The sequence below is a fragment of the Sciurus carolinensis genome, chromosome 11 (assembly GCF_902686445.1).
Source record: "Sciurus carolinensis chromosome 11, mSciCar1.2, whole genome shotgun sequence".
Classification (NCBI taxonomy): Eukaryota; Metazoa; Chordata; class Mammalia; order Rodentia; family Sciuridae; genus Sciurus; species Sciurus carolinensis.
In genome coordinates, this window is record NC_062223.1 from 96,586,499 (window position 1) to 96,594,946 (window position 8,448).

An 8,448-nucleotide genomic window follows, 5' to 3' on the forward strand; every position below is an offset into this window, starting at 1 on the left:
CATGAAAGTAGAAGGGAGGCTATTAAAGAAGACAAAGAGAGCCAAGTGGAGGGGTAAGGGAGGATGAGGGAAGGTAATAGGGGTTGGGTTTTATTAAATAATCATATATGCATGTACAAATATGCCCATTCTTTATAATTAATACTAATAAACATGTTTTGAATAAAAAAATATTTTTTAAAGATAGCAATAGGTTCAAGAAGGTAAGAGAGAAAGTAAAAAATGGGAGCAAGTGTTTTCTCAATATGTCTCTTCAAGATTATTACAGCTTTATCATTTGAGGTCTTGCAACATCTATTATATTGCATATGCACCTCACATTGCATGTGACTGTGACTTTAATGCTACTCCATGCTTGTCTTCCTCTCAAAAAGTATGTTAATCTTTCACCTGAATTCCATGCATCCAAAGCTGTTCGCCATATTCTCGGCATCTCCCAACACTAATGACTTCCTCAGAATACGCACTCCTGAGACTGTATGGCCTCCTCTATCTCACATCATCCCCCTCAAAGTTCCTGATTTCCTTGAGGGGACATAACATCCACTTATGCCAAGAATCTCACAAATGCAGCAAGGTCACTTAAGAGGTGGGGGAGCAGGGTCATGCTGTTATCCTAACACAAGTTCTGGCTGCTATCTTGAAACTGGTTCTCCTTTTTGCTTTGCTACCTTTCCCACATAATTGTGTTCCCGCTTCCCATTCTTCCTTCAGTGGGAAGATATTTTTAACTCTCTCTTTTCCCCTTTGACACTGTTTGACAGTGAGTATTTCCCAGGTTCATCTCTAAAAAATACACATTCTTCTTACATTTGGATAATACTTCACAGTTTACAAGATGTTTTCATAAATCTCATTATAGAAAAATTTTCATGAACAATCCTGTGAAACAGATTCGATTAAGTTAATACCTGGAAGGCCTTAAATCTAGGTTGCTTGACTCCATGTACCTTCAAGATAAGCCAGGAACTTTTGTAGTATAAGTGGAAGTAGGGATCTGGGTCTCAGAGGGTCAGGGAGAAGGTAAGAGGATCTGAGGAGGTAGAAGCAGGGCTGTGAACAATGCAGATCTTACAGGAAATGTCTTGGTTTAAGTCACCCACATTCCTTTCTTTCTCAGGCCCCAGTATTTGCATGTTTACTTTCATTTTTTCTTCCACCAACTGTAACTTCTGACCCGAGCTGCCCTTTCTTGACTCATTCATTTCCTCACTAGCCAACATTTCTTGGTGTCTACAATATTCCAGGCAGTGATGCTTCTCTTTCTTTGGCTCTTTGTGGAAGAGCAGGGGCCCCTTTGTAGCTTTAGGGCTGATGTTCCTAAGCTTGGAGCAAGAGGTAGTCTCTTGGAGAATTCTAGCATAGGATGTTAATGGGTCCCTCCTCTGCAACAGATCAACCTGTTCACTAATGCCCACAAAGACTAAGGCCACTTTTTTTCTGCTAATATACATCAGATTGAGGGAAGACATCTTCATTCCAGAGAAATGTTCTAAAGCCCTTCATCTTCTAAGAATTTCTCAGATGGAAGGTGGATGTGGCGGCAACCCGGCTGATCCATTTCCTCCTCTATTATGTGCTTTCCACGCATGACTTCCAGAACACCTGCCTCCTGGGTTTTCCTTAATCTTGTTGTTGTTCTTCTCAGACTTTGAGCTTTCTCCTCTTTGTATTAGAGGGCTCCAGAGCTCAGTTCTTTGTTTTCTTTTCTTTCCCAAGCATCCTCACTTCCTTGGTGATCTCATTCACTCTCATGCCCTTAAACACCACCTATATGCCAACAACTCCCACATTTATTTCTCCATCCTAAACCCAGGGTAGTGTGTCTAATTGTGTAACCAACATAGCCACTTTGATGTTTAATAGATATAGCAAGCTTAATATATTCAACAGAAACTCTTAATATTTCTTCACAAACCTGCTCGACTATAGTTTTCTCCATTTCAGGTGATGGTAGCTCCATTTTTCTAGCTACTCAGACCAACAACCTTAGAGCCATTCTTGACACCTCTCTCTAATTCACATCTAATCCTTGTCTAAACTTCAACCTAATCCAGAATCTGCCACTTCTTACCAAGGTCCAGGCCCAGAAGTGGCAAACTGTCATTTATGTTATATTCTGAACTAGTGACATTTCCCACAGTGGCATTATTTCTTAATGTGTTGCAATACTTCTTAACTGGTCTTTCAGTTCCTCCCAACAAAGAGTGAATGTTTTCCCACCCCTTGAATCTGGGATGGCCCTGTGATTTGCTCTGGCCTGCAGAATGCAGCATGAATGACAGTGTACCACTTCTAAGTTTGGCCTCTCTTGAAATCCTGCTGTGTCCATATAAACAAGCCTGGGCTAGCCTGCAGGATGGTGAGAGACATGTGGTTGTCACCCCTGGACCCCAGCTGGCAGCCAGTCCACGGTCAGACATGGGAATGAGGCCATCCCAGGCTGACCAACCTTCAGCCAAGCTAACACTTAACCCTCAGTGAGCATGTCTTGCTGTAAATGCCAAGACCAGCCTTGACCATCAGAGCCCAGATGATCCATAAACTCATGAAGCTTATTGATTTTTAGATGCTGAGGTTTAAGGTTGTTTTATAGGCAACATCATTGTGGCAGTAAATTACTGATAAAAATAGCCTAATAGGTCCTATGAGATTCACAACTTCCTTTATGTATCTGAAATATTTTCTACCACTTGCAGAAGACTTGACCACAGTGGCCTCCTTGCTTTTCCTGAACTATACCAAGTTTGATCCAGTTTCAGGGCCTTTGCACTGGCTATTTATTATGCCTGGAATAATTTTCTCCCCATATCCCCAGGGCTACTCCCCTCACTTTCGTTGGGACCTGCTAAAATGACACCTTACCAGAGGTGATATGTAAAGACTCTTTTAAACATTTCAATATGAGGACTGTCCAATCAAGGGTCCGGAGCAGGATCAGGGTCTAGATTTTCCTTTACTGAGCTAAGAATTCATCTTCTAATAACTGAATTGGATGGAATATTACAAGAGAGGGGGCCTGGACAGCCAATTTGGTGGAAAGGGCAGCAGTGGAGGGGTTTCAAGGCATGCTTGTTTAAGCATTAGTAAGGAAATCATTTAACATTTTAACAAGTATGGTCATCAGTTCTGATCTCCCACCACCCTATCCTCCATCTTCCTTAATTACCCAGTGTACTCTCTCTGTTCCTTGTTTTACTTAATATATATTTTTTCCAAAGAACTTTTATCAACATCTGACCTTGGGTTAGTGTTTTCATTGTTATGAACAAAATACCTGACAAGAAAAACTGAGAGGAGGAAAACTTTATTCTGACTCATGGTTTCAGAAGTTCGATCCCTGGTCACCCAACTCATGGACTGAGCCCAAGGTGACACAGAACATCAGAGCAGAGGGCAGGGTGGAGAAAAATTGCTCAGCTTATAGAATCCATGTAGTAGAACCCACTTGAGTTCAAGGAGCCAGGGATAATATAATCCCAAAAGGGCACATATCCTCAGTGACCTATTTCCTCCAACCATGCCTTATCTGTCCACAGTTGCAACCCATTTGTCCATTCAAATTGTAAACCCATCAAATGAATTAATCCACTGATTAGATCATAACTCTCCTAGACTGATTATTTCACCTCTAGCATTACTGCATTGTCACACACAAGACCTTTCAGGGGATACCTCATATCCAACCCATAACAGACTTATAACATATTTGTCCAGGTACTTGTTTTTTATTATTATTATTATTATTATTATTATTATTATTATTTTACTCTTCTACCTCTAGAAGAGTGACATCCAATAGAAAGTTCTTTAATGATAGAAAATTTGTATTTCCGAGCTCCCCAACATGGCAGCCAAAACCACATGCAACTGTTGAGCACCTGAAACGTGGGTATAGTAACTGAAAAAATTGAAATTTCCATATTATTTAGTTTTAGTTACTTTAAATTTAAATAGCCACATGTAGCTAGTAGCTATAATACTGGTTAGCACAACTCTAGACTTCAAATTCCACAGAGCAAGGACTTTTGTATCTGATTCACTATTTTGTATCTAATTCACTGCTTAGAATAGAGCCTGGCATATAGGAGTTGTCAAATACCAACTTGCTAAATGAATGAATGAATGAACGAGCAAATGAATGTGTTAGATGGGAGGATAGTAGATTACAAGAGAAAATATTCACACCAAATGATTTAGTGCCCATTTGAGCTGCCACCATGGGGGATGGTGGCTTTGGGGACATAGAAGGTGAACTTTTCACCTGCTCCTTATATTGAACTCCCAATTTGGCAGAGTAGGGAAAGATTCTATCTCTGAATCAGGGCACATTTATTTCTTTTCTTCTCTCCAATTAGTTCACAAGTGGGTTGGGCAGAAGAGGAGGGCTTTTTCCTGGTCTGTCCTTGTGATATATCAACAAAGGAAAAAGGGATCCTGTGAATTGTTGGTCTTCCTACTATCCCTACAAGACTGGGAAGATCAGTAGAGAGACCCACCTTCACCTGTGCCTCAAGCAGTGCTTAGGACTCTGGTCACACAGAGAGTCAGTCCTAGTACACTAACAGCATCCAATTCTGTATCACCGATGTCTACATACCCAACCCATGACCAATAAAAGCTAATATCATGTCCTTACTGTCCCATATGTCCTGATTTTTTTGTGACAATCCTGATGATACTTTTTGTTTCATCATTCAGTTTGGTAGTTCTCCTTTCTCTCTCAAAAATGTTCTAATAAATTGAAGTAGATGATAAACTATATGACCACCCTACCTATGGAGAGCTCTTACTTTGCATCAGGAATTGTTAAAAGCACTTTATTCATATTTTATACTATATCTGGGTTATAGTTTAGATATGAGGCATCTCCCAAAATCCCATGTGTGAGACAATGCAAGAAAGTTTAGAGGTAAAATGTTTGGGTTATGAGATTCTTAACCAATGAGTGCATTAATCCCCTGACAGGAATGAACTAAATGGTAATTGTAGGCAGTAGGGAATGGCTAGAGGAAGTAGGTAGTTGGGGGTATGCCTTTGGGGTATATATTTTGTGAGTTGATCTTAGTCTCTCTCTCTCTCTTTCTGCTTTAGAGTTGCCATGTCCTGAGTTGCTTTTCTCTACCACACCCTTCTGTCATAATGTTCTGCCTCACTTTGGGCCCCAAGGCTATCTATGGACTGAAATCTCTGAAACTGTGGGCCCCCAAATAAACTCTTCCTCCTCTAATTGTTCTTGTCACATCTTTTTGGTCACATTAGTGAAAAAGCTGACTAAAATAACCTGGTAACCCGTGGGGCAAGTATTACAGCCATTCCCCCTGGAACTTGAGAGGCTGAAGAATTGGTTGCTGTTCTGGGAACCAAGTTTAGACCTTGGCAGTGACTGGGTAAATAAGCATCAGGAACTTCATTTCCCTGTGCTTTTAGGAATGTAATATAAACTGATTTCCTCCTCCCAACTTCTGAAACATGTTTCCATTGGATAGGGGTCCCAGCCAGGAAAAGAAGAGTGTTTCCCAGGGCAGATAATCATTTCTCTCTGGAACAATCAACAGCATGGCAATTCCCAGCCTGAGAATACTGAGTCTGCTATGTGGAACCATTTCGCGCATTCAGTACAACAATACTATGCTCTGGCCTTATTTCATGGGAGCTGGGGTTTCTCCCATGAGAGGATTCAAAACACTTGGAAGGAGATGGAACCTTCCAGGGTGAGGTCCAAAGAAAGCTAGCAGAGGCCTGCTGCAAAGCATGGATGAAGAGGCTCCAGTCCATCCCAAACTTGGCATCCTCTTGATTGACTCTGGGCATGTCAAGAAAGGACTGAGGAAAAGAAGGGCAAGCTAGATGGTGCCAACCCACAGTTGTGTGATTCAAAGCAGAACCAAATTAACTCATGGTGTTGGATGATTTCCAGATTGCTTATAAATGTCAGGGAAAGGCAGTAGCAACACCACAGCTATATTCCCTCTTTTTCATTTTTCTTTTGAATCTTTTTAAAATGAAACTTTCAATTCAGTGTTTTATTGAAAATGCTAACAATAGCTTGCTGTTGAATAGCTCTTTATAATATATAAAATGTCTTTCACATCTGTTATCTCAACCCTATGAAGTAGACAAGACTGTTATTAGTTACTGTTTTAAAGGCAAGGGCACTAAGGTTCAGCAAGGTTAAGTAATTTGCTCAAATTCACCTGTATTATGATAATAATAAGGATCATTTACACAATGCTTGAGAGCTTATATACATTATCTCATGTAATGCTCACAGGTACCTTATGGAGAGGAGATGTTATTCTCCCAGGAACACTGAGGTTCAGAGCGGAGGTGTCTGCCATCCAGCTGCAAAGAGGTGGAGCTGGGACAGGAACTCAGAGTGCCCACTCAGAACCCAATATGGCTCGAAATAATGTGCCCTTTCCAATATGTGGGGGAGTATTTATGTTTCTAAAGCATTGTTTTAAATAGGTGGAATTGTCTTATTTACAAAATGGAGGTTTTTTATTAGGCAAAAAAAGGCAGGTGAGAGGAGGTCCAAAGGTGGGATAGGAAGAGGGAGGGTAAGGGTCTAAGAAGTGCAGCAAGGGTGCAGATGATGCAGTTGACAATTGTCAGCGTGGGTCTTTATGGGTCAGGCACATAGCATGTCCATAGCAAGGCTTACATCCTCTTATTTATTGCCCCAAAATCTATGGGGGCTCAATAAATAGTTGATAAATAAATGGAAGAACCAATGAGTTTTGAATTCATAAACAGAAAAGAAAAATAGTAAACATTTCAGGAGCCATTTAATAATAAATAAAATAATAATTTTAATGACTTTTCTATACCTGGGTAAATAATAATTTTCATCCACATGCCAGGTGTTTGGTTACGGACATATCGTGTATTTTATCACCAAGTATTTCCTTATGTAACGTTCTCTTCTTGGCAGGTTATAATCATGAAATGAGTTTATTATTTTCAAAGAACCATTTCTAACAGGTCTATGTTGCCCATCTTTTCCAGTGTCTTGATATTTGGGACATAAGCTATACTTTTTGATCACTCTGTAATCAAAAGCTCTACTTTCAAACTTCAGTTGGAAGCTTACTTTCTCCTTTCTATCTAGCATAGGCTTCTTGGGGAAAAGAAGACCAGGTAAGACCAGGCTCTGAGATGCTTCCTCACCTCCTCTTTCTCAAGGGCTAACTCTTCTGAAAAGAATTGGGGCAGAAGAAAAGGGGAATGGAGGAGTTATCTTCTTCAGTACCTGGTCATAGAATAATGACCAAGTGTCCCAGGTCTTATTGTGGTTTGGTCAAGTTCTATCTGCTTCTTCTGGCTATTACAGCGTAACAATATGCTTTCCCAAGGGGTAGATGGGACAGTGCAAATAATTCACCTTGACTTTCTTTATCATTAAGGACCCTTCAGGGAAGGCACCCATGCTTCCTATCTGCCGTACCAGTGTGCCCACATTCCTAACCCTTTCTCCACGTATGACTTTGCTTTATGGGCTATGACATAACTCCTGCTTTCTCCCCTAAGATACAGCCTTCTTCCAGTTAAATCTGAAAACCATTAACATCATCTTTCTCATACTCCAAAGGTTCTGAGGATTGGACAGATTGATGGATTTTTCCACCTTCTCCTCAATTACAGTAAATCATAGACCCTCCTGACTCTGCTGGGAGAGGCTCTCCAGCAAGCCTTCCTTCTTCAGAAATCTCCAGAAAGAAGTGATACTAGTCTCCATATTTACTTATATCTCAGAACTTCAGGGTAGACATGACAGATCCTTCCAAGGACTTCCTTACATACCTAATGTAGGAGGAACAGCAGATTCTGCATCTCAGCAAGAGTTCAGGAAGAACTCCTATATCCATAAGTGATTCTACGAGAAAGATCATCTCCCCTTGTCTTTGTTGGGAGGACACCTCCACCCTTTCCTGTCACTTAACCACTTAACCACTGATTTCACACAGGGGCTACAGACTTCAACTCCAAACTGACCATTCCTCTCCTTCTTCCTTACCCTCCAGTTCTCCTTGTGTTTGAACTAAGTGTGGGTGGTGAGATATGGGTTTCATGCTGGAAGCTTCCTAGGCCAGTTTTACTGGCTTTTAGAGTTGGGGGTCAAGGGAGAAGGGGTGGGGAATTGTTTCAATTATTTGAGGTGCACACTTCTGGTCAACTTCACTTAGATGTGACTTATATACCATCAAATGGGCCCATTTAAGTGTGCATTTGAAAATTGATATGCCAAAGGAGCCATGACCATAATCAAGATGTAGAATATTTCTATCAACCACTTCCCAACACAAATCTCTTGACCCACATCACCAATCTTTTTAGGTTTTTTTTTTTTTTCTTTCCCTTCAGGCCCTCTAAATGTCCCTACTGGAACACTCAATATCCTGTAATATTCTTAACAAACTTGTGATATTAGTAGCTAATATTTTT